The sequence below is a fragment of the Mustelus asterias genome, chromosome 5 (genome assembly GCF_964213995.1).
Source record: "Mustelus asterias chromosome 5, sMusAst1.hap1.1, whole genome shotgun sequence".
Classification (NCBI taxonomy): Eukaryota; Metazoa; Chordata; class Chondrichthyes; order Carcharhiniformes; family Triakidae; genus Mustelus; species Mustelus asterias.
Window position 1 is genome coordinate 25,444,581 of NC_135805.1, and position 27,759 is coordinate 25,472,339.

At 44.0% G+C, this 27,759-nt stretch overlaps 1 long non-coding RNA gene across 2 annotated transcripts in view; it reads left to right on the top strand.

Annotated features, from left to right (window-relative positions):
• LOC144493418 (uncharacterized) overlaps positions 1 to 27,759 on the top strand; it is a 583,821-nt gene that overhangs the window by 457,626 nt on the left and 98,436 nt on the right. For both annotated transcript variants that reach the window (XR_013497740.1, XR_013497741.1), the window contains exon 7: positions 7,942 to 8,003. This is a non-coding gene — a long non-coding RNA (uncharacterized LOC144493418). The remainder of the gene's footprint in view (positions 1 to 7,941; positions 8,004 to 27,759) is intronic.

Here is a 27,759-nt window from a genome sequence, read left to right on the forward strand (position 1 = left end):
TGTCCTTCAGGGAGGGAAATCTGCCATCCATACCTGGTCTGGCCGACATGTGACTCTAGATCCACAGCAATTTGGTTGATGCTGAAACTGCAAGCCATTCAAAGGGCAATTAGGGATGAGCAATACACGCTGGCCCATCCAGCAACGCCCACATCCAGTGAATTAAACTGAAGGATAAGTCCCTCAAGCTTTCTTGAATCTGATATTGAAGTAGATGCTATCCTTCAGCCAGAATTCTCCTACAACAGCTGCAATAACCCCCACGCCTAGCTGTACCTCTTCCCATCTTCTAAAACTGCCACACAACTAGTCCAGCTGTCACCTCCCCTCAACCTCTCTGAACTCCTTTTCAGCATCTGACTTGTCCCTTCACCAAGCACCTTATAATGCTTCACTCTCCTGGATAAGTACAATGTGTCTTGCATTCAATTCGCCACTAGTTGATCTTTAGATTTCAGACTCCTGTTAAATCATAGAATCAAAGAATCCTACAGTGCAGAAGGAGGCCATTTGGCCCATCGAGCCTGCACTGACAACAATCCCACCCAGGTCCTATCCGCTTAACTCCACCTATTTACCTTGCTAATCTCCCTGACACTAAGGGGCAATTTTGAATGGCCAATCCACCTAACCTGCACATCACAAGTAGACTTACATTAACTCTGCAATGAATTTACTGTGAAAATCCCCTAGTCGCCACACTCGGGCACCTGGTAGAATTTACCCTGGCCAATCCACCTAACCTGCACATCTTGGGACACTAAATGCCAATTACCATGGCCAATACACCCCACCTGCACATCTTGGGACACTAAGGGACAATTTACCATGTCCAATCCACTAACCCAACACATCTTTGGACTGTGGGAGGAAACCAGAGCACCCAGAGGAAACCCACGCAGACACGGGGAGAACGTGCAGACTCCACATGAACAGTGACCCAAGGCCAGAATCGAACCCGGGTCCCAGTGCTAACTGCTAATTGGAGACGAACAAATCAGAAATGTATTTTATTTGCTGCAAAAACCATTGTGAAAGAAAGTTTGAAAATCATCTGACTCAGTGGTGTAACATTGAACAATGTTACACTTTCAACCAAAAATAACCATGTTTTCGTGCAGCAGCTGAATTGGCCCAGTGTCATTCCTTGGGCTGTTTCGAGCTATGTACATGATGTCTGAAAATGCAGACTCTGTCTGCTAGGGACCACTTAATGTCAGAATAAAAATAGAAGCTCAACAATCGGCAACTTTTAAATATCCAGTGGATATTTTTAATTTCGGATAGACATGTACTACTATCTTGCTGCCCAAAGGCTATTGGAATCTTACTATAGGGATGAATCAAAGGGAGATGAGTTGGACTTTGATTGTTGGAGCAATACCTCGATTGTAAATCACTCATGTGGTTTCTCTTTTAGGAGTGCGGAATCATAGAATTACATTTATATGTGTCTCTCTGCGCTGGTCATTCCATAAGACCATAAGACCATAAGACATAGGAGCGGAAGTAAGGCCATTCGGCCCATCGAGTCCACTCCACCATTCAATCATGGTTGATTTCAACTCCATTTACCCGCTCTCTCCCCATAGCCCTTAATTCCTCGAGAAATCAAGAATTTATCAATTTCTGTCTTGAAGACGCTCAACGTCTCGGCCTCCACAGCCCTCTGTGGCAATGAATTCCACAGACCCACCACTCTCTGGCTGAAGAAATTTCTCCTCATCTCTGTTCTAAAGTGACTCCCTTTTATTCTAAGGCTGTGCCCCCGCGTCCTAGTCTCCCCTGTTAATGGAAACAACTTCCCTACGTCCATCCTATCTAAGCCGTTCATTATTCTTCTTATGTTTGTTCTTGGCGTGTTTGCGTCATGAGTTAGGCCAGAATTATTGACCTCCCCCGAGTTGCCTTTGAGAAGGTAATTGGTGAACTGCCATCATGAACCATTGCAGTCCATGCTCCCACATATTGGATAAGAATCACAGAACGATAGAACCCCGACAGTACAGAAAGAGGCAATTGGGCCCATCAAGACTACACCAACAACAATCCCACCCAAGTCCTATCCCTGTAACCCCACATTTTTACCCTCCTAATCCCCCTGACATTAAGGGACAATTTAGCTTAACCTGCTGTGGGAGGAAACCGGAGCATCTGGAGGAAACCCACGCAGACACGGCGAGAACATGCAGACTCCAGACAGACAGTGACCCGAGGCTGGAATTGTACCCGGGTCCCTGGCGCTGTGAGGCACCACTGCCTTACCACTGTGCCACCGTTAAAAAGTTGCAAGATTTTGATCAGTGTCAGTGAAGGAACAGCAACACGTTTCCAAGTTAGGATCGCACGTGAAGTGAAATTAGAGCTGACGCACTATTTCCCTTGGCATCCTAGGTGTGTGTTAGAGATCACGGGTTTGGAAGGTGCTGTCATAGAAGCCTCAGGAGTTGCTGCAAAGCATCCTGCACAGCCATACAATGGGTACAAAATACAGCCAGACAATGGGTATGCCAGACAATGGGTATACAATACAGCCATACAATGGGTATACAATACAGCCACACAATGGGTATACAATACAATGGGTATACAATACAATGGGTATACAATACAGCCACGCAATGGGTATACAGTACAGCCACACAATGGGTATACAATACAGCCACACAATGGGTATACAATACAACCATACAATGGGTATACAATACAATGGGTATACAATACAGCCAGACAATGGGTGTACAATACAATGGGTATACAATATAGCCATACAATGGGTATACAATACAGCCAGACAACGGGTATACAATACAGCCATACAATGGATATACAATACAACCATACAATGGGTATACAATACAATGGGTATACAATACAGCCAGACAATGGGTATACAATACAATGGGTATACAATATAGCCATACAATGGGTATACAATACAGCCATACAACGTGTATACAATACAGCCATACAATGGGCATACAATACAGCCAGACAATGGGCATACAATACAGCCAGACAATGGGTGTACAATACAGCCAGGCAATAGGTATACAGTACAGCCATACAATAGGTATACAGTACAGCCATACAATGGGTATACAGTACAATAGGTATACAGTACAGCCAGGCAATGCCAGTGGAGCAGGGAATGGCTGTTTAAGTTTGATGATTGGTCTGCCAATTAAATGGTGTACTTTGTCCTGAACGGTGTTGAATTACTTGACTGTTTAAGCAGTAGCACTCAGCTAAGCAAGTATTCCGTGAGACTCCCGGCGTGCCTTATAAGTGGAAAGACTGTGGAACCAGGAGATGAGTCATTTGCCACACAATACCCAGACCCTGCCCTGCTTTTGTATTTATCTGGTTTTGAGTTTCTAGCCAATGGTGACACCCAGGACTTTGATGGTATGCAACTTGGCAATTGTAATGCCCATTCAAACACTTGTCTGGCTTGTATGTTACTTGTCACTCAGCAGCCCAATGCAGCCTGGTGTCCTGATTGAACTCATCATTATCTGAGAAATTATAAGGTTGGTTGCTAGGATTCTGAATCTTGAATGTTTTGGGTTGATGAGGAAAATAAAACATCACCAGATGATTGGATGGGAAAGGATTAGAGGGATATGGGCCAAACGCGGGCAGTTGGAACTAGCTGGGAGGGCACAATGGTCGGCATGGATTGATTGGGCCGAAGGGCCTGTTTCCATGCTGTATTGTCCTATGACTCTATGAGATCAGTCTTGGAGGGTGTGCAGCGTGGACTTACCAGGGTGAGGCTTAGATTGCAAGGTTGAAATCACAAGATGAGCTTACACCGTCTCGGGTTGTGATGTCTGGAATTTAGAATGTGGTGGGCAATTCTATCAAAGTTGTCAAGATATTAATGGGGAACTGATTGAGTAGATACAGAGGGACTCTTTCCACCGGTTAGGAAATCTAGATTTAGGGGTTATATCCTAAAAGTTGGAGCCATTTGGGAGTGAAGTTATTTAGGCAATAAACAATACACAATAACTCTCTTCCACGCTACTTTGACTGCTTATGCAGTAGAACTCAGCTAAGCAAGTATTCCGTGAGACGCCCGGCGTGCCTTATAAGTGGAAAAATTTTGAGGGATCAGGAAATGAGTCACTTCCTGCAGGCTCTGAGCTGCTTTGGTGTGAGAACAATTGTTAATTTCACATCTGAGATTGAGAGATTTCTGTTATCCAGAGATATTGAGGGGAAGGGGTGAAGCTGAAGTCAGTTGAAGATCAGCTATGAATTGATTGATGAGTGGCTGAATGGACACCTTCTGAGTCTGAGGTCACGTACCAACCGACTCAAGAACAGCTTCTTCCCTGCTGCCATACGACTTTTGAATGGAACCAAAAGAGAAAATGCTGGAAAATCTCAGCAGAGCTGGCAGCATCTGTAAGGAGAGAAAAGAGCTGACGTTTCGAGTCCAGATGACCCTTTGTCCTTTTGATGACAAAGAGTCATCTTTGTCATCAAAGACGTTTTGAGTCCAGATGACAAAGGGTCATCTGGACTCAAAACATCAGCTTATTTCTCTCCTTACAGATGCTGCCAGACCTGCTGAGATTTTCCAGTGTTTTCTCTTTTGGTTTCAGATTCCAGCATCTGCAGTAATTTGCTTTTATCCAGACTTTTGAATGGACCTACCTTGCATTAAGTTGATCTTTCTCTACACCCTAGCTATGACTGTAACACTGCATTCTGCACTCTCTCCTTTCCTTCTCTATGAACGGTATGCTTTGTCTGTTTGGCGTGCAATAAACAATACTTTTCACTGTATACTAATGCATGTGACAATAATAAATCAAATCAAATCAAACCTTCTATTGTCTATCCCTGTGTTCCTACTTATTTGAGTTAGCACTGAGTCTCCGACTCAGGATGATACTCTTGCTGGATAGAGTGAATCCTATATTTCAGTTTGCAGCTGTGCAGTTTAACTGTCCATCCCTTTTGGTTTAAAGGCGTTATTTTCAGTGCCCACTCTGTTCTTTAGCTATCGATTCCATTGCCCTTTCTGGCCACTTTCAGAGGCTGAACCAGACCACTCACCATCCTGATGTTCCATTGACCCTGAGCTGAACTTCTGAGTTCATATCCTCTCCATTAACAAAGACCACCCTCTGTAACATCACCCTGTCTCTGCGCCAAGCGGCTACTGTAATCCTCCTCAGCTTGTATTCTTACCTCCAGCCTTGGCTATTCCAATGCCCTCCTGACCAAACCCCCAAACTTGAGCTCATCCAATACTCTCCCACCTGTATTATATCTGGAATTACGTCAAGTCCCATTCACCCAACACTCCCGTGTTCGCTGACTTTCCGATTCAGCATCAAATTTAAAATTCTCATTCCAGCCTCCAATCGCTTTGTGGAGCTGGGTTAATGCTCCACTGCTGGTGAGCTTAAAAGCAGGGCGGGGCACATATAATTGAGTGGTCATCTTACCCGCCCCAACCCTGCCCTCTCCCAGCATCAGACGTGAGACAGACAACCATTGGGTGGCTCCCCTGCCCCTGGGCGTATTGAATCCCTCAAGTGGCCATTTCAGGGCTACGGCCTGGTGTGAGTGTTTAAACCCCAGGGGAGGGAGAGAGAGGTGGGGGTGGCCTACACCCTGTGGGAAATGTGGCAGCTTCAGCTGTGCAGGCTGATGTAGAGCAAGGGGGCACCTCCTGTGCAAGCCTGGTCAACTGGAAGGCCCTCACCCCCCCCCTCCACCCCCAACTCCCCACTCCCCAAGGTAGTTTTCCCTCAACCTCTTTTACACACCCCTGCCCCCCCCCGCCCCGGCCTCTCAAATCCAGTCGCCACCCCGTTCCTCTACCCCTTCATGGGGCTTGGCAAGCTTGCCATGGAACTCCACATTTGCCTCCAAGTCCGTGCTCTTCTTTTCCAGGACTGGTGTAGTCCCAGCAATGGCCATCAGTCCTGGGTGGCGCTGTTGAGCCTAGAGAGCTTCTAGCCAACTGATTTGTTGGTAGCCCTCTGAGGTGAGTTGCCCTTCCCCGAGAGGGGCAGAAGTTCCAGCTCCAGCCACTTGATACCGACCACGGGGTAGGGCAGGCTCTCCCTCAACTGTTTAGCTGCGGCATGGGGATCACAGTACCCCTTTAAATCCAGCCCATGGTCTTGCCTTGCTCTATCTAAAATGACTTCCTCCAGCGCTATATTCCTTTGAGAACTCTGCAAGTCCTCCAATTCGGGCATTTTGGTGCATCTCAAATTTTAATTTTTTTTATTTGTTTGTGGGACATGGGCATCGCTGGCTGGGCAGCATTTATTGCCCATCCCTAGTTGCCACTGGAGGGCATTTGAGAGTCAAGCACATTGCTATGGGTCTGGAGTCACATGTAGGCCAGACCAGGTAAGGATGGCAGATTCCCTTCCCTGAAGGACATTAACGAACGAAATGGGGTTTTCTGCCAATTGGCAATGGTTTCATGGTCATCAGTAGATTCTTAATTCCAGATTTTTTTTATTGAATTCAAATTGCACCATCTGCCGTGACGGGATTTTCTGGATTAATAATCTTGTGATAATACCACTAGACTATGCACTATCATTGGCTCTAAGGTCTAGATTTCCCTCTTCAGACAAGGTTACTTTAAGACCTCTTGCTCTTCCTTTAAGAGTTTGCTACTTGTTTGGCCAAGATTTTGGACATGTGCTCTGATATCTCCTTATCTGGATTATGTCAAGTTTTGCTAGCTCCTGTGAAGCACCCTGGGGCATTTTACTAAATTATGGATACCATATAAATTCATGTTGTTGCTGTACAAATGAACCAATCAATTCATTTACATTTCACGATTTAAATGTCTGCCACTTGATTTATAAATAGCACTGCACCTTTCTCACAGTAGTTAATGACATCTGATTGCTGGGAAATCGCAATAGATCCAGTCTGATTTGCATTAGCCATCAAGCAATTCTGCTAGAGTTCCTATTTGTTCAAAACAGGAAGGGACTAGCAGAGGAAATATACATCATGAGTCATGCATCAAACATCAAACAACTTGTTTGTGTCATATCAACTGCTCTTTGGAAAACCATTTCCCAGTATATAGTAATCCTTGGTCATTAAGGGAAGGCAATGACCTAGTAGTATTAATCCAGAAACTCAGCTGATGTTCTGGGGACCTGAGTTCGAATCCCGCCACAGCAGCTGGTGGAATTTGAGTTCAATAAAAAAGAATATCTGGAATCAAGAATCTACCAATGACCCTGAACCCATTGTCGATTGTCAGAAAAACTCATCTGGTTCACTAATGTCCTTTGGGGAAGGAAATCTTCCGTCCTTACCTGGGCCTGGTCTGGCCTACATTTGACTCCAGAGCCACAGCGATATGTGGTTGACTCTCAACTGTCCTCGGGCAACTAGGGATGGGCAATAAATGCTGTCCGATGAATGAATAAAAAAAGTGTTTTTACAATGCATGTGTAAGATACCGTCAATATAGTTTTCTTTCCAAGTGACAAGGCTGGCATTTATTTGCTGGGGCGGCACAGTGATTAGCACTGCAGTCTCACAGCACCAGGGACCCGGGTTCGATTCCCAGCTTGGGCCACTGTCTGTGTGGAGTCTGCACGTTCTCCCCGTGTCTGCGTGGGTTTCCTCCGGGTGCTCCGGTTTCTTCCCACAGCCCAAAAAGACGTGCTGGTTAGGTGGATTGGCCATGCAAAATTCTCCTCAGTGTACCCGAACAGGCGCTGGAGTATGGCGACTCGGGGATTTTTGCAGTAACTTCATTGCAGTGTTAATGTAAGCCTACTTGTGACGCTAATAAATAAACTGTTACCAGAAATTAATCCTTGGGGATGATAGGTAACTAATGTTGCCGGATTAATGGGATGAGACATTGAGTATTGTTGTCACAAGTTTTCCAGGCTGACGCTCACTCCCAACCCACTTTTACAGATCTGCCAAGCATGAACCAGGAAGGTGTGAATGAAAGATGTCAGAATGATCAAAACACGCAGGTAAGACAAATGGGCAGCAAATCTCCCAGAAGACTCTGAAAATTGTTGCAATGGCTTCAGTACTTTCGGGATCTGTGCATATTAAAATAAACAAAGCAATAAAGTTGTAACACTTCCGTCTATTAACAGCACAAATGAAAAATGCTCCCTGGTTCCTTGTTTTTCTTTAATTCAATTTACTTTGTCAGCTTGTCGGGTGAGAAATGTTATTTTCTTTAAAATTGTACATTTAAAAGATGGCAGATATAAAATTGTTATCATCAGGTATGTGGTTAAGTTCTGATGCAAATGTGGCTTGGCCCCTGCTGTAATTATTGATAATTCAGAACTGGGAATTGAAAAATATTCTGTGAATTAGGTCTGGTTGCAGAGGCTGCGGCTAAGGAAGTGGTTGTGTTACTTTAAATTCAAACACTCATAGAACAGAGTTCTATTTGATCTGGAAATTAGCTTGTATGAAACCTATTGTAAATCAGATTTCTACTTGCTTAGCACTGAAACCGTCACCAAGGTGTTTTCGATGCTTTATCAGCTTCGACTATTGCCAGCAGTGAGATACAGTAATTGCAAAGTTGCTGAAATGAACATAACTGGTTTTGTTTTAAAGAACCCCCTAAAGGAACGGGCTTCACTCAGAGAAACAGCACATCACTTCACACTGACAGATCCCTGCTGTCACAGGGTGAAGTGAGGGTTTGTCCAAAGTAGCTGCTATCTTCTTTTATTCCATTATCTTGTAATTGAGTCTGTGTCTATATAATGCCCTGTTTGTGAACCAAATCCTGCACTCACCTGATGAAGGGGCAGCGCTCCGAAAGCTCGTGCTACCAAATAAACCTGTTGGACTTTAACCTGGTGTTGTGAGACTACTTATTGTGCCTACCCCAGTCCAACGCCGGCAACTCCACATCATTCTTTTGTAGCGGACTGGTTTTATTAGCCTAGAAACAACAACATGTCATTAGAGAATTGGCAAGGGCCTTTGAACAGGATCAAGCTCATTTATTGCTGCTGTTGCATCAGTTAGGATTTCCTTCGTTGTTTTCTGGTCAAAATTGAATAAAAGCCATTTTAGACGCATGTTGTCTTAGATATATCTCCTCACAATGGTCTATTGAACCTCATGTGCCTGTTGGCCAGGATTACAGGTGCCGTAGGTAAACAATGAACTATAGTGAATGAGCCGTCTAGACTGTTAGCTGGTGAATAGTGTTCATGGACTGCACATCTTTTACTGCGATGAATATCTGAGACTTGCAAAGTGTTTCCTGGACATGTATTTACTCATGAGCTTGGAGCAACTGGTAGGACTGGTATAGTGACTAACCCAACACATGAAGACATTTTGCCCTGGGTGTGGTTGCTAGGTATTACTGTCATTAACCCTCTCACTGACACAGTCTGTTTGTACAACACACTCATCACAGTTATTGAGACTCCCGTGAGTCAGTTGATGAAGAAAAATCTGCAACACAGATTCCACTTCCTTGCACAGGCTTGTACCCACTGTCTCATCTGTCAACAGTCCCGACCTTGAATCAGTGATCAAAGTGTCCAGTCATTGCACCCCACGCAACGCACTGGTTGAGTTAAAACAGAAAAATGCTGGAAAATCTCAGCAGGTCTGGCAGCATCCGTGGGGCGAGAATAAAGCCAACGTTTCGAGTCTGGGTGACCCTTCGTCAGAGCTGAGAGGAAAGAGAGTCATGATGTGGAGATGCCGGCGTTGGACTGGGGTGAACACAGTCAGAAGTCTCACAACACCAGGTTAAAGTCCAACAGGTTTATTTGGTAGCAAATACCATAAGCTTTCGGAGCGCTGCCCCTTCGTCAGATGGAGTGGAGTCAGCAGAGATTTATACCATGAGAGTGGGGGCCGGGGGTGGGGGGGGCCTTGGAATGGGACAAAGGGAATGTAAATGAGGATACAGGAGGCTGAGAAAGTTGCTGATAGTGTCCATTAAGTGACCAGAATGTGTGAATGACAGAACAGAGATACAGATTGTTAAAGGACTGCCTGAGAGATGTGGCAGTCGCTCTGTTAACAACTTCAGAGCGCGAACTCTCCTTTCCACCTTCACCCCATTTCCATTTATTTTATTTTATTTCATTTTATCTCATTCATCCATTTTATCATTCTTCTTCCTCACCTCCATTTTTCCACTTCTCCAATCCAGCTCTTCTTCTCTCCCCCCCCCCCCCCCCCCCCCACTCCCTCCACCCCTCCAACTTCAGGGCAACTGTCGTAATCCTCAGGCAGTCCTTTAACAATCTGAACCTCTGTTCCGCCACTCACACGTTCTACTCACTTAATGGACACTTTTAGCACCTTTCCCAGCCTTCTTCATCATCATTTACATTCCCTTTGTCCCATTCCACCCTCCCCCACACCCCATGGTATCAATCTCTGCTGACTCTCTTTCCGAGTAAGGAGTCTCACAACACCAGGTTAAAGTCCAACAGGTTTATTTGGTAGCAAACGCCACTAGCTTTCGGAGCGCTGCTCCTTCGTCAGGTGGAGTGGGAGATCTGCTCATAAATAGCAAACAGGGCATATAAAGACACAAACTCAATTTACAGAATAATGAATAATGATTGGAATGCGAGTCTTTACAGGTCATCAAGTCTTAAAGGTACAGACAATGTGAGTGGAGAGAGCATTATCACAGGTTAAAGAGATGCGTATCATCTCCAGACAGGACAGCCAGTGAGACTTTGCAAGTCCAGGCAAGTTGTGGGGGTTACAGATAGTGTGACATGAACCCAAGATCCCTGTTGAGGCCGTCCTCATGTGTGCGGAACCTGGCTATCAGTCTCTGCTCAGCGACTCACAGTGTCTGTACCTTTAAGACTTGATTAGCTGTAAAGACTCGCATTCCAATCATTATTCATTACTCTGTAAATTGAGTTTGTGTTTTTATATGCCCTGTTTGCTGTTTGAGAGCCGATCTCCCACTCACCTGACGAAGGAGCAGCGCTCCGAAAGCTAGTGGCGTTTGCTACCAAATAAACCTGTTGGAATTTAACCTGGTGTTGTGAGACTCCTTACTGTGTTTACCCCAATCCAATGCCGGCATCTCCACATCATGACTCTCTTTCCTCTCAGCTCTGACGAAGGGTCACCCAGACTCGAAACGTTGGCTCTATTCTCTCTCCACAGATGCTGTCAGAGCTCAATTTTCCAGCATTTTCTGTCTTTGTTTCAGATTCCAGCATCCGCAGTACTTTGCTTTTATCTCAGCACTGAATTTAATTACCAATGTCAGCTTTGATTCATCGGTCCAATTTTCCCTCTGAGATGGAGGGTTGTTTGCCTGAAGCCTCGCTCTACAGAGTCTAGACTGACACTCCATTACCACATTCCAATGTTTCCATTGCCAGAAGTCGAGACTTCTTACTGTGCCCACCCCAGTCCAACACCGGCATCTCCACACCAATGTTTCTATTAGCATAAGGGGTCAGAAGCCAGAGGTTATGGATTTAAGGTTATTGTCAAAAGATGAGAAGCAGGCTGCAGACGATCTGCTCTGGAAGCAAATTCCATGATAACTGACAAACAGGAATTGGACATAAACACTCAACGAGGGGATAGTTACAGGGATGCAGGTAAAAGCAGGGGAGTGGGGCTAATGAGATAGCTCTTTTAATGAGCCAGCACTGGATGGACCAAATGGCCTCCTTCTGTACTCTATGACTGTATGATTCTACTGAATTTGATTTGATTTGATTTATTGTCACATGTATTAGTATACAGTGAAAAGTATTGTTTCTTGCGCGCTATACAGACAGAGCATACCGTTCATAGAGAAGGAAAGGAGAGAGTGCAGAATGTAGTGTTACAGTCATAGCCAGGGTGTAGAGAAAGATCAATTTAATGCGAGGTAGGTCCATTCAAAGGTCTGACAGCAGCAGGGAAGAAGCTGTTCTTGAGTCGGTTGGTTCGTGACCTCAAACTTTTGTATCTTTTTCCTGAATGGAAGAAGGTGGAAGAGATAGTGTCTGGGGCGCGTGGGGTCCTTAATTATGCTGACTGCTTTGGCAGTGGGAAGTGTAGACAGTCAATGGATGGGAGGCTGGTTTGTGTGATGGATTGGGCTGAGAGTACTGCATTATCACAGGTGCCATCTTTCAAATGAGACCTTAAACTAAAGCCTGCTTTTCCTGGCCAGGCAAGTGTCACAGAATCACCGAGTACTACAGTGCAGAAGAGGCCCTTCGGCCCATCGAGTCTGCACTGACACATGAAAGGCCCTGACCTGCCCACCTCATCCCACTTGCCAGCACTTGGCCCATAGCCCTGAATGTTATGGCGTGCCAAGTGCTCATCCAGGTGCTTTTTAAAGGATGTGAGGCATCCCGGCTCCACCACCCTCCCAGGCAGCGCATTCCAGACCGTCACCACCCTCTGGGTAAAAACGTTTTTCCTCAAATCCCCCCTAAACTTCCCACCCCTCACTTTTAACTTGAGTCCCCTCGTAACTGACCCTTCAACTAAGGGGAACAGCTGCTCCCTATCCACCCTGTCCGTGCCCCTCATAATCATGAACACCTCAATCAGGTCGCCCCTCACTTTTCTGTGCTCCAACAAAAACAACCCAAATGTCAAAGAATGCACAGTTCAGAGTCAGGGCAAGGGAGTCATCCTGGTGTTCTGACCCATCCCTGATATAAAGTAAATAAAACAGATGATCTTGTCATTTAGCTCATTGCTCTGTGGGAGCTTCCTGTATTCAAATTGGTCGCCACAAGTGTCTACGGATGAATGACTGTATTTCAAAATGAGTTCATTGACTGTGCAGTGCTTTGGGAGGATCTGAAAGATGTTGCGTCAATGCGAGTTCTTTCTTTACTCACTAGCATGGACCTGCTGGGAATGTAAGGGGTGGATGTGGTTGGTTCCGCAGGATTGTAAGTCGCATTTTGATGGAGTTTGAGCGGCAGAATTGGTGTATGATTTGGTGTACGATTCTAAGGGGCAAATTGTGTGCGAATGTCCTAATATAGCACAGGAATAGTATTCACCCTGGATGATATCAAGGTTTGTAAAGCTGTCTTTATTAATAAGAGTGCGACCGTGTTTTCTCTGTGTGAAGAATGCCACTCCATTTTCTTTCTCTTTAAATCTGTGAGGGACAGCTCGGTGGATAGGATATTAGGATGTAGATAGGCTGGAAAATTGGGCGGGGATCCTGGATTCAGGATTCAATCCTGGACCGGGGAGCGGCGCGGGCTTGCAGGGCCGAAGGGCCTGTTCCTGTGCTGTATTGTTCTTTGTTCTTTGTAAATGAAGTGTCACCACTCCTTTTCACTCAACAAAATGCAATAAAAATGATGCGGCTGAGATTTAACAAACTAAACGCAAAGCATGTTCTCTTAATAGCAACAGCCTTCCAAGGTAGCATCGCCAGACTCACTGAATGGAAGGGGGCCATTTGACCCATTGAGTCTGCGCCGATCACAATCCCACCCTGTCCCTGTAACCCAACATATTTACCCTGCTAATCCCCCCTACACTAAGGGACAATTTGGCATGGCCAATCAACTTAACCCGCACAACTTTGGACTGTGGGAGAAAACCAGAGGAAACTCACGGAAATACGGGGAGAACGTGCAAACTCCGCACGGACAGTCACCCGAGGCTGGAATTGAACCTGGGACCCTGGCGTTGTGAGACACCAATGCTAACCACTGTGCCACCGTGCCGCCCCAAAAGCAGGGGAGTGGGAAAAGATGGCGTTTGTGTCCAGTGCCTTCCAAAGCAAAATGTGATTGTGTAGATGGCGGGTAAGACCAGGACCAAGTTCCCCAGGTTCCTCTGTGACACTGCACCCTCCAGAAAGAAACGAGGAGGGTAAAGTGGTCGGAGAAATGTAACGAGCAGCCATCATTCAATAAATCACCCAAGACTCCAGTTCTTGCAAGTGTGTGTCACTCTCCCCATTTATCCATCTTCCTGCTGCCACTCTAAATCGATATGTGTTGGAGGTCAGAGTCATGAGGCAGCAAGAACCTGGCTGTGTGTGTTTAGGCACGGAGCTCTAGAAAGTGCCAGTCTCGAATGCGTTTGGTGTTATGGAGGTGCCATTGGGATAGGGCCTGGGTGGGATGCTCTGTTGGAGAGTCGGTGCAGTATTGAGGGGCCGAATGGCTTCCTTCTGTAGTGTAAGGATTCTACGATTCTTCTGTTCTATGATTAAGGTGCATGAACTTGCTGTACCTATTTCTAGAACTACTTTAGCCCATGTTTCTCACAAGATTTAGCACATGTTCCTCACTGGTGCCTTTGGGTAAATTAGTTTCCAGCTGAAGGACAGGCTAAATTTAACATTTCACCCAAAGAATTTTAATAATTCAGCACCGTCTAAAAGATTAAGTTAGAGCAGGGCAGGAACACAGAATCTTTTGATTCAATACTACCACTGGTCTGAAATGTAATAGCAAAACTGGATTATTTTATCAAAGTAAATCTTATATCATTCTGGGATTGGTATGATTTATGTCTGGGCCCATGGCTAATAATCCAGATGTTTATCCAGGAGACAGGATACCAAATTGTTTTGTTTATTCGTTCACTAGACATGGGGATCGCTGGCTGGGCCAGCCTTTATTGTCCATCCCTAATTGCCCGGGTCCCTGGCGCTGTGAGGCAGCAGTGCTGACCACCAGGCCACTGTGCCGCCCACAGTAAGCCAACGTCTGCGTGAGGTGAGGGCAGAGGATAAAGAGGGGGAAAAAGAAGAACAAAAAAAGCTAGAGTTGGCGCCTGTATTACTCAATAGAAAATGGGGCTTAGTAGGAAATTTAGGCAACTGACTAGTTTCCAAAACGTGACCTGATTAGAAACATAACGTCTATTATCTCTGTCATGCGTGTTCTTTGTAGGTAGATTTGTCTGGAGCTCAGTATTTTCTATAATGTGGGGTAGACTTGAAAAAGATGAAGGAAAGTGGAGGTGTTTCCTGTGAAAATAACCAAACGTGTGAGGGATTTCCATTTCTCTGCAGATTTCCTTTCTTGAGTGCGGAAGCGAAGGCCAATGTGCAAGACAGTCGATGCGATGGTGATTAGAATTTGTCTTTTGATGGATTTGTAGTGCATTGTGAAGTTGTGTTTGGCCATCTGGTTAGTGCTGCTGCCTCACAGCGCCAGGGACCCGGGTTCGATTCCCGACTTGGGTCACTGTCTGTGTGGAGTCTGCACAGTCTCCCTGTGTCTGTGTGGGTTTCCTCCGGGTGCTCTGGTTTCCTCCCACAATCTGAAAGATGTGCGGGTTAGGTGCATTGATCCGAACAGGCGCCGGAGTGTGGCGACTAGGGGAATTTCACAGTATCTTCATTACAGTGTTAATATAGCCTTACTTGTGACTAATAAATAAACGTTTATTTTGATGAGTATGATTGATTATGAATTAGGAAATGGCTGCCTCATTGTAAAAGGGACAGTCAGTCTCCTTGGTTAAGTAGAAAGTAGATGCTTCAGCTGTTTACAATAGTCAATGCTATTTTTTTTATTCATTCATGGGATGTGGACATCGCTGGCTGGGCTAGCATTTATTGCCCATCCCTAATTGCCTTTGAACTGAGTGGCTCGCTGGGCCATTTCAGAGGACATTTTAAGAGTCAACCACATTGCTGTGGCTCTGGAGTCACATGTAGACCAGACCAGGTTAGGACGGCAGATTTCCTTCCCTAAAGGACATTAGTGAATCAGATGGGTTTTTATGACAATCGACAATTGTTTCACGGTCACCAGTAGACTTTTAATTCCAGATTTTCTTATTGAATTCAATTTTCACCATCTATCGTGGCGGGATTTGAACCCAGGTCCCCAGAGCATTACATTGGGTCTCTGGATTACCAATCCAGTGACACTACCACTACTCCACACGCACGGACGCACGCAAAGCAAGCACGCACGCACGCATGCACACACCATGAAATCCCAGATTTAAATCCCTGATCCTCAGTCTCAGTGGTGGTAGGGACACTCGATCTCACTACTTCTGAAAGTATGATATAAGAAGAAGATTGGATTTGATGCTAATGCCCACCCCTTCCCCCTGTCCCCACTACCCCCCTCCCCAACACAAATGAACACTCATCTCCAAGCCTTACAAAGAATGTCATTGTAGATAGCGCACCAGATAGCACCCACTGCCAATGGAACTCTACATTCACAAGAAGTCAACTGATTCATTATCATAACTGTGAATCAGAATTTTCACTTCTCAAACAAATGTGTTGCATAGGACAGGTTTTTGGTTATAAGCAGGGTGGCGTTTTGTTACTAATTGCTTTTCCTGAGACCTTTATGATACTTCCTAATCATTTAATTGCATCTCGGTCATGTAATTTGCTTTTCCGTTTTTGCGTCCTGTTATTCGAGGTTCAAATGTACCCTTATTTTTGAGGAATACATCTTGATTTTTGCACCATTTGTAATGGAACATAGGCTCTTACACGGGGTGGCACGATGGCACAGTGGTTAGCACTGCTGCCTCACAGCGCCAGGGACCCGGGTTCAATTCCGGCCTGGAGTCACTGTCTGTGCGGAGCCTACATATGCTCCCCGTGTCCGCATGGGTTTCCACCAGGTGCTCTGGTTTCCTCCCACATTCCAAAGATATGCGGGGTAGGTTGATTTGGCCATGCTAAATTGCCCCTTAGTGTTAGGGGGGTTACGAGGATAGGGCCTGTGTGGGATTGTTGGCGGTGCAGGCTTGATGGGCTGAATGGCCTCGTTCTTCATTGTAGGGATTCTATGTTGATTATAATCAGATGCTTCAGGGTAGAGAGATGGCTCTGAAATTCCTCCCATCAATAACTTTAAACAAAAGTGTGAATAGAGAATGGTTCCTGAAGTTGAAGGTTTCCTCAGCAAATGAAAGAGCGATGAACATTCTTCCCGTTGCCAGGCTTTGATTGGAAGTTAGTTGTGGGTAATTTTATTAAATTATTTTCATAAATGTTGGACTTGGGAAATAGAAAAGACACTTTTACCATGCTGGAATTTAAATGCAGTGAATGTTACCAAATGTGAAAGATCATAACGTTTGTTAATGTCATTCTCATTATTGTCATTATCATTCTTGTCACGTTAACTTGATGCATGAATGAACATACAATCACCTTCTCAAGGGCAATTAGGGATGGGTAATAAATAAACGCTCCCTTTGTCAGTGACACCCCATGAATGAAACTATAAAAAGAGCAATGCAATGAAAGACAAATATTCTACCCCACTGACCATGCCCATCACTTGATAGACGGAGCCAAGTATGAAAGGAACTACTGTCAACAAACATGAAATAGTAAACAGCTTAGGGCAGAGGATTCATCGAAGATATAGTTAGGTAACATGTTTCTGGACCAATCAGTTAAGCTGAAGCCTTTCTTCCCCCCCATTTAGAATCCATAGAATCCCAACAGTGCAGAATGAGGCCATTTGGTCCATCGAGTCTGCACCAACTTTCCGACAGAGTATCTGACCCAGGCCCACCATCCCCCGCCCTCTCCCCGTAACCCTCAGGCATTTGCCCTGCTAATCCCCCTAATTACGCATCTTTGGACACTAAGGGGCAATTTAGCATGGCCAATCCACTTAACCTTAACCCACATCTTTGGACTGTGGGAGGAAACCGGAGCACCCCGGAGGAAACCCAAGCAGACATGGGGAGAACGTGCAAACTCCACGCAGACAGTGACCCAAGGCTGGAATTGATCCCGGGTCCCTGGCGCTGTAAGGCTGCAGTGCTAACCACTGTGCCATCCTGCCACCCATGCTGCTGCGTCCTCAGAGATCAGTGGGGGTTTTGGGGTGCTGGAGGTCGGATTGCTACACCCATGAAGCATGCATGCATCAAACCGGCCTCATATAGTGCAAATGGTACATAGTACAAACCACAAATTATCCTTCTTAGTCAGTTATAGTACATTGTAATATTTATTAATGATCTGGATGAGGGTATAGTTGGGTGGATTAGCAAATTTGCTGATGACAGCAAAGTCGGTGGTGTGGTAGACAGTGAGGAAGGGTGTCGTAGTTTGCAGGAAGACTTAGACAGGTTGCAAAGTTGGGCCGAGAGGTGGCGGATGGAGTTTAATGCGGAGAAGTGTGAGGTAATTCACTTTGGTAGGAATAACAGATGTGTTGAGTATAGGGCTAACGGGAGGACTTTGAATAGTGTGGAGGAGCAGAGGGATCTAGGTGTATGTGTGCATAGATCCCTGAAAGTTGGGAATCAAGTAGATAAGGTTGTTAAGAAGGCATATGGTGTCTTGGCGTTTATTGGTAGGGGGATTGAATTTAGGAGTCGTAGCGTTATGTTGCAACTGTACACAACTCTGGTGCGGCCGCACTTGGAGTACTGTGTGCAGTTCTGGTCCCCACATTACAGGAAGGATGTGGAGGCTTTGGAGAGGGTGCAGAGGAGGTTTACCAGGATGTTGCCTGGTATGGAGGGGAGATCCTATGAGGAGAGGCTGAGGGATTTGGGATTGTTTTCGCTGGAAAGGCGGCGGCTAAGAGGGGATCTTATTGAAACATATAAGATGATTAGAGGTTTAGATAGGGTGGATAGTGATAGCCTTTTTCCTCTGATGGAGAAATCCAGCACGAGGGGGCATGGCTTTAAATTGAGGGGGGGTAGTTATAGAACCGATGTCAGGGGTAGGTTCTTTACCCAGAGGGTGGTGAGGGATTGGAATGCCCTGCCAGCATCAGTTGTAAATGCGCCTAGTTTGGGGGCGTTTAAGAGATCCGTAGATAGGTTCATGGACGAAAAGAAATTGGTTTAGGTTGGAGGGTCACAGTTTTTTTTTTTAACTGGTCGGTGCAACATCGTGGGCCGAAGGGCCTGTTCTGCGCTGTAATGTTCTATGTTCTATGTTCTATGTTCTATCTCAATATTGCTAATAAATTTGTAAAAGAACAAATGTGGAGGGAGACGAGGATATAATGGTATTTTCGCTTGACTATTAATCCAGAAACTCGGTTAATGTTCTGCGGACCAGGGTTCGAATCATAGAGTCATAGAGGTTTACAGCATGGAAACAGGCCCTTCGCTTCAACTTGTCCATGCCGCCCTTTTTTTACCGCTAAGCTAATCCCAGTTGCCCAAGTTTGGCCCATATCCCTCTATACCCATCTTAACCATGTAACTGTCTAAATGTTTTTTAAAAGACAAAATTGTACTCGCTTCTATTACTGCCTCTGGCAGCTTATTCCAGACACTCAGCAGCCTCTGTGTGAAAAAATTGGCCCTCTGGACCCTTTTGTATCTCTCCCCTCTCACCTTAAACCTATGCCCTCTAGTTTTAGACTCCCCTACCTTCGGGAAAAGATGTTGGCTATCTATCTTATATATGCCCCTCATATTTTATAGACCTCTATAAGATCATCCCTAAGCCTCCTACGCTCCAGGAAAAAAAGTCCCAGTCTATCCAGCCTCTCCTTATAACTCAAACCATTAAATCCCGGTAGCATCCTAGTAAATCTTCTCTTCCTAGTTTAATAATATCCTTTCTATAATAGGATGACCTGAACTGTATATAGTATTCCAAGGGTGGCCTTACCAATGCCTTGTACAACTTCAACAAGACGTCCCAACTCCTGGATTCAATGTTCTGACAGAGGAAACCAAGCATGCCGAATGCCTTCTTCACCACTCTGTCCACCTGTGACTGCATTTTCAAGGAGCTATGAACCTGTACTCCTGATCTCTTTGTTGTATAACTCTCCCCAGCGCCCTACCATTAACTAAGTCCTGCCCTAGTTTGATCTACCAAAATGGATCATCTCACATTTATCTAAATTAAACTCCATCTGCCATTCGTCAGCCCACTGGCCCAATTGATCAAGGTTCCGTTGCAATCCTAGATAACCTTCTTCATTGTCCACTATGTCACCAATCCTAGTGTCATCTGCAAACTTATTAACCATGCCTCCTAAATTCTCATCCAAATCATTAATATAAATGACAAATAACAGTGACCCAGCACTGACCCCTGAGATGCAACGCTGGTCACAGGCTTCCAGTTTGAAAAACAATCCTCTACAACCACCCTCTGGCTTCTGTCATCAAGTGGAGATGCCGGCGTTGGACTGGGGTAAGCACAGTAAGAAGTCTCACAACACCAGGTTAAAGTCCAACAGGTTTATTTGGTAGCAAATACCATAAGCTTTTGGAGCAATGCTCCACTCCATCTGACGAAGGAGCATTGCTCCGAAAGCTTATGGTATTTGCTACCAAATAAACCTGTTGGACTTTAACCTGGTGTTGTGAGACTTCTTACTGTTCTGTCATCAAGCCAATTTTGTATCCATTTAGGTACCTCACCCTGGATCCCATGCGATTTAACCTTATGCAACAACCTACCATGCGGTACCTTGTCAAAGTTCATGTAGACAACATCAACTGCACTGCCATCATCTACCTTCTCGGTTACCCCTTCAAAAACCTCAATCAAGTTCGTGAGACATGATTTTCCACTCACAAAGCCATGCTGACTGTCCCTAATCAGTCCTTGCATCTCTAAATGTCTGTTGATCCTGTCTCTCAGAATACCTTCTAACTACTTACCCACCACAGGTGTGAGGCTCACCGGCCTGTAGTTCCCAGGCTTTTTCCTGCAGCCCTTCTTAAACAAAGGCACAGCATTTTTTTTTTTTTTTTTTTTGGGTTTAATCTCAGTTGTTTGGGTTTAATCTCAGTTGTTTGGGTTTAATCTCAGTTGTTTGGATTTAATATCAGTTGTTTGGATTTAGTATCAGTTGTTTGGATTTAATATCAGTTGTTTGGGTTTAATCTCAGTTGTTTGGGTTTAATCTCAGTTGTTTGGATTTAGTATCAGTTGTTTGGATTTAATCTCAGTTGTTTGGGTTTAATCTCAGTTGTTTGGATTTAATATCAGTTGTTTGGATTTAATCTCAGTTGTTTGGGTTTAATCTCAGTTGTTCTGGGTTTAATATCAGTTGTTTGGGTTTAATCTCAGTTGTTTGGGTTTAATCTCAGTTGTTTGGATTTAGTATCAGTTGTTTGGATTTAGTATCAGTTGTTTGGGTTTAATCTCAGTTGTTTGGGTTTAATCTCAGTTGTTTGGATTTAATATCAGTTGTTTGGATTTAGTATCAGTTGTTTGGATTTAATATCAGTTGTTTGGGTTTAATCTCAGTTGTTTGGGTTTAATATCAGTTTTTTGGGTTTAATATCAGTTTTTTGGGTTTAATATCAGTTGTTTGGATTTAGTATCAGTTGTTTGGGTTTAATATCAGTTGTTTGGATTTAATATCAGTTGTTTGGATTTAATATCAGTTGTTTGGGTTTAATATCAGTTTTTTGGGTTTAATATCAGTTGTTTGGATTTAGTATCAGTTGTTTGGGTTTAATATCAGTTGTTTGGATTTAATATCAGTTGTTTGGATTTAGTATCTGTTGTTTGGGTTTAATATCAGTTGTTTGGGTTTAATCTCAGTTGTTTGGATTTAATCTCAGTTGTTTGGATTTAATATCAGTTGTTTGGATTTAGTATCAGTTGTTTGGATTTAATATCAGTTGTTTGGGTTTAATATCAGGTTTTTGGGTTTAATATCAGTTGTTTGGATTTAGTATCAGTTGTTTGGGTTTAATATCAGTTGTTTGGGTTTAATCTCAGTTGTTTGGGTTTAATCTCAGTTGTTTGGATTTAATATCAGTTGTTTGGATTTAGTATCAGTTGTTTGGGTTTAATATCAGTTGTTTGGGTTTAATCTCAGTTGTTTGGGTTTAATCTCAGTTGTTTGGATTTAGTATCAGTTGTTTGGGTTTAATCTCAGTTGTTTGGGTTTAATCTCAGTTGTTTGGGTTTAATATCAGTTGTTTGGGTTTAATATCAGTTGTTTGGATTTAGTATCGGTTGTTTGGGTTTAATATCAGTTGTTTGGGTTTAATATCAGTTGTTTGGATTTAGTATCAGTTGTTTGGGTTTAATCGCAGTTGTTTGGGTTTAATCTCAGTTGTTTGGATTTAATATCAGTTGTTTGGATTTAGTATCAGTTGTTTGGATTTAATATCAGTTGTTTGGATTTAGTATCAGTTGTTTGGGTTTAATCTCAGTTGTTTGGATTTAATATCAGTTGTTTGGATTTAGTATCAGTTGTTTGGATTTAGTATCAGTTGTTTGGGTTTAATCGCAGTTGTTTGGGTTTAATCTCAGTTGTTTGGATTTAATATCAGTTGTTTGGATTTAGTATCAGTTGTTTGGATTTAATATCAGTTGTTTGGATTTAGTATCAGTTGTTTGGGTTTAATCTCAGTTGTTTGGATTTAATATCAGTTGTTTGGATTTAGTATCAGTTGTTTGGATTTAATATCAGTTGTTTGGATTTAGTATCAGTTGTTTGGATTTAATATCAGTTGTTTGGGTTTAATCTCAGTTGTTTGGGTTTAATATCAGTTTTTTGGGTTTAATATCAGTTTTTTGGGTTTAATATCAGTTGTTTGGATTTAGTATCAGTTGTTTGGGTTTAATATCAGTTGTTTGGATTTAATATCAGTTGTTTGGATTTAATATCAGTTGTTTGGGTTTAATATCAGTTTTTTGGGTTTAATATCAGTTGTTTGGATTTAGTATCAGTTGTTTGGGTTTAATATCAGTTGTTTGGATTTAATATCAGTTGTTTGGATTTAGTATCTGTTGTTTGGGTTTAATATCAGTTGTTTGGGTTTAATCTCAGTTGTTTGGATTTAATCTCAGTTGTTTGGATTTAATATCAGTTGTTTGGATTTAGTATCAGTTGTTTGGATTTAATATCAGTTGTTTGGGTTTAATATCAGGTTTTTGGGTTTAATATCAGTTGTTTGGATTTAGTATCAGTTGTTTGGGTTTAATATCAGTTGTTTGGGTTTAATCTCAGTTGTTTGGGTTTAATCTCAGTTGTTTGGATTTAATATCAGTTGTTTGGATTTAGTATCAGTTGTTTGGGTTTAATATCAGTTGTTTGGGTTTAATCTCAGTTGTTTGGGTTTAATCTCAGTTGTTTGGATTTAGTATCAGTTGTTTGGGTTTAATCTCAGTTGTTTGGGTTTAATCTCAGTTGTTTGGGTTTAATATCAGTTGTTTGGGTTTAATATCAGTTGTTTGGATTTAGTATCGGTTGTTTGGGTTTAATATCAGTTGTTTGGGTTTAATATCAGTTGTTTGGATTTAGTATCAGTTGTTTGGGTTTAATCGCAGTTGTTTGGGTTTAATCTCAGTTGTTTGGATTTAATATCAGTTGTTTGGATTTAGTATCAGTTGTTTGGATTTAATATCAGTTGTTTGGATTTAGTATCAGTTGTTTGGGTTTAATCTCAGTTGTTTGGATTTAATATCAGTTGTTTGGATTTAGTATCAGTTGTTTGGATTTAATATCAGTTGTTTGGATTTAGTATCAGTTGTTTGGGTTTAATATCAGTTGTTTGGATTTAGTATCAGTTGTTTGGGTTTAATATCAGTTGTTTAGGTTTAATCTCAGTTGTTTTGGGTTTAATCTCAGTTGTTTGGGTTTAATATCAGTTGTTCTGGGTTTAATCTCAGTTGTTCTGGGTTTAATATCAGTTGTTTGGGTTTAATCTCAGTTGTTTAGGTTTAATCTCAGTTGTTTGGGTTTAATATCAGTTGTTAATATCAGGGATTTGTTCCCAGGAGCAGGCTGAGGGTAAGAGAGTGGGTTTTCTGACTTTAATTAATTATTTATTTTTTTGTTTCCTTACACTCTTATTAACTTTTCACTGTCTTACTTGACATAAAGTGTCCAGTATGAGTGTGAAACCAGTGTGTTGTTCCCAGTGTAGGATGTGGGAGGTCCTGGAGGCATCTGGCCTCCCGGACATCCACATCTGTGAGGGGTGTGTCGAGCTGCGGTTCCTGAGGGACCGTGTTAGGGAGCTGGAACTGCAGCTCGAGGATCTTAGGCTGATGAGGGAGAATGAGGAGGTGATAGACAAGAGCTATCATCAGGTGGTCACACCAGGGCAACGGGAGGAGGCCAAGTGGGTGATGGCCAGGAAGGGTAAGGCTAGGGTGGTTGAGAGCACCCCAGTGGATTTGCCCCTGCACAACAAGTACTCCTGCTTGAGTACTGCTGGGGGGGACAGCCCGCCTGGGGGAAGCAGCAGTGGCCGTGTCTCCGCAGTGGAGTCCAGCCCTGTAACTCAGAGGGCTAAGGAAAAGAGGAGGAAGGCGGTATTAATCGGGGACTCGATGGTGAAGGGGACAGACAGGCGTTTCTGCGGAGGTAGGCGGGATTCTCGCATGGTGGTCTGCCTCCCTGGGGCCGGGATCCAGGATGTCGCTAGTCGCGTCCCGGAAATCCTGAGGTGGGAGGGAGAGGAGCCTGAGGTAGCGGTACATATTGGTACCGCTGATGTGGGTAGGAAGGGAGAAGGGGTCATGAAAAGGGAGTACAGGGAATTAGGGAGACAGCTGAGAAAGAGGAAAGCAAAGGTAGTAATCTCAGGATTACTGCCTGTGCCACGGGAAGGTGAGGGCAGGAATGGAGTGAGGTGGAAGATGAATGTGTGGCTGAGGGACTGGTGCAGGGGGCAGGGATTCAGGTTCCTGGACCATTGGGACCTCTTTAGGGGCAGGGGTGATCTGTATACAAAAAACGGGTGGAACTTGAATCACACGGGGACCAATATCCTGGCCGGTAGGTTGGCTAAAGTTACTGGGGAGAATTTAAACTAGATAGGTTGGGGGGAGGGGAGCTAGAAGAGTTGACTAGGATCAAGGAACTAATTGATGGGGTGGAGGATGCAGGGGTAAGGGGAATTACAAAATTAATGGTAGAGGAGAGGGTGCAAGTGAATGAAGGCGGTAATTTAGATAAGGGAGTAGAGGGAGAGGGTGTTCGCGACTCATCAAAGCGGGTCCAGATAAAAGCTGGAATAAGGACACTTTGCCTGAATGCACGAAGCATTCGGAACAAGGTATATGAGTTGATGGTGCAAATCAGCACGAGTGGGTACGATCTAGTGGCCATTACAGAAACGTGGCTGAAAGGTGACCAGGACTGGGAGATGAATATCCAGGGGTATCAGGCGTTTAGGAAGAATAGACAGGAAGGAAAAGGTGGTGGGGTCGCGCTATTAATAAGAGATAATATCAGGGTAGTACTGAGGGATGACATAGGCTCTGAGGAACAAAACGTGGAATCATTATGGGTAGAGATGAGGAATAGTAGAGGGAGAAAGACACTAGTAGGTGTGGTATATAGGCCCCCAAATAATAATGTTGAGGTGGGGAGGGCTATAAACAAGCAGATAAGGGATGCGTGTAAAAACGGAACGGCAATAATCATGGGGGACTTCAACATGCACATTGACTGGCAGACTCAAGTCGGTAAGGGTGGAATGGAGGAAGAGTTCTTAGAATGCTGTCGGGATAGTTTCCTTGAACAGCATGTTACGGAACCGACGAGGGAACGAGCTATTTTGGATCTGGTATTGTGTAACGAGGTAGGTAGAATTAAGGATCTTATTGTGAAGGACCCTCTTGGGTCTAGTGACCACAATATGGTCGAATTTCTGATTCAGATGGAAGAGGAGAAAGTTTGGTCCCAAACCAGTGTCCTCTGTTTGAACAGAGGGAAATATGATAGGATGAGGGATGAATTGGCTAAGGTAGACTGGGAGAGCAGGCTGGCAGGTAGGATAGCTGAGGAACAGTGGAGGATTTTTAAGGAGATCCTTTTCAGTTCTCAGCAAAAATATATTCCAGCAAAAAACAAGGATTGTAAGAAAAGGGAGAACCAGCCGTGGATAACGAAGGAAATAAAGGAGAGTATTAAAATAAAAACAGCTGCGTACAGAGTGGCCAAAAATAGTGGAGAAACAAGTGATTGGGAAAAATTTAAGAAACAACAAAGAGAGACTAAGAAAGCGATAAAGAAAGGAAGGATAGACTATGAAGCTAGGCTAGCAATTAATATAAAAAATGATAGTAAAAGTTTTTATAAATATATAAAAAGGAATAGAGTGGCTAGAGTGAATGTTGGACCCTTGGAGGACGAGAGGGGGGAGTTAATAGTGGGAAATGAGGATATGGCTGAGTCTTTAAATAAGTTTTTTGTGTCGGTCTTCACGGTGGAGGACACAAATAGTTTGCCAAATATTAACGATAGAGGGTTGGCAGCAGGAGAAATACTTAATACAATTAATGTTACCAGAGAGGCAGTGCTGGGTAGACTAATGGGACTGAAGGTGGACAAGTCCCCGGGTCCGGATGGAATGCATCCCAGGGTATTGAAAGAAATGTCAGAGGTAATAGTGGATGCGTTAGTGATTATTTATCAAAACTCGTTGCATTCTGGGGTAGTGCCGGTTGATTGGAAAACGGCTAATGTTACGCCGCTGTTTAAAAAAGGAAGGAGACAAAAGGCGGGTAACTATAGGCCGGTCAGCTTAACGTCTGTAGTAGGGAAAATGCTGGAATCCATTATTAAAGAGGAGATAGCAGGGCATCTGGATAGAAATGGTTCGATCAATCAGACGCAGCATGGATTCATGAGGGGAAAGTCGTGCTTGACGAACATGTTGGATTTTTATGAAGATGTGACTAGGGCGGTTGATGGAGGAGAACCGGTGGATGCGGTGTTTTTGGATTTCCAAAAGGCGTTTGATAAGGTGCCCCATAAAAGGCTACTGAAGAAGATTAGGGCACACGGAGTTGGGGGTAGTGTGTTAAAGTGGATTGGGGACTGGCTATCCGACAGGAAGCAAAGAGTCGGAATAAATGGGTGTTTTTCCGGTTGGAGGAAGGTAACTAGTGGCGTGCCGCAGGGATCGGTACTCGGGCCGCAACTATTTACCATTTATATAGATGATCTGGAGGAGGGGACGGAGTGTAGGGTAACGAAGTTTGCAGACGACACAAAGATAAGTGGAAAAGTGAATCGTGTGGAGGACGGAGAAGATCTGCAGAGAGATTTGGACAGGCTGAGTGAGTGGGCGAGGATATGGCAAATGGAGTATAACGTTGAGAAATGCGAGGGTATACACTTTGGAGGAAATAATAACAAATGGGATTACTATCTCAATGGAAACAAATTAAAACATGCTACCGTGCAAAGGGACCTGGGGGTCCTTGTGCATGAGACGCAAAAGCCCAGTCTGCAGGTACAACAGGTGATCAAGAAGGCAAATGGGATGTTGGCCTATATTGCGAAGGGGATAGAATATAAAAGCAGGGATGTCTTGATGCACCTGTACAGGGCATTGGTGAGGCCGCAGCTGGAATACTGTGTGCAGTATTGGTCCCCTTATATGAGGAAGGATATATTGGCATTGGAGGGAGTGCAGAGAAGGTTCACCAGGTTGATACCGGAGATGAGGGGTTTGGATTATGAGGAGAGGCTGAGGAGATTGGGTTTGTACTCGTTGGAGTTTAGAAGGATGAGGGGGGATCTTATGGAGACTTATAAGATAATGCGGGGGCTGGATAGGGTGGAGGCGGAGAGATTCTTTCCACTTAGTAAGGAAGTTAAAACTAGAGGACACAGCCTCAAAATAAAGGGGGGTCGGTTTAAGACAGAGTTGAGGAGGAACTTCTTCTCCCAGAGGGTGGTGAATCTCTGGAATTCTCTGCCCACTGAGGTGGTGGAGGCTACCTCGCTGAATATGTTTAAAGCGCGGATGGATGGATTCCTGATCGGTAAGGGAATTAAGGGTTATGGGGATCAGGCGGGTAAGTGGTACTGATCCACGTCAGATCAGCCATGATCTTATTGAATGGCGGGG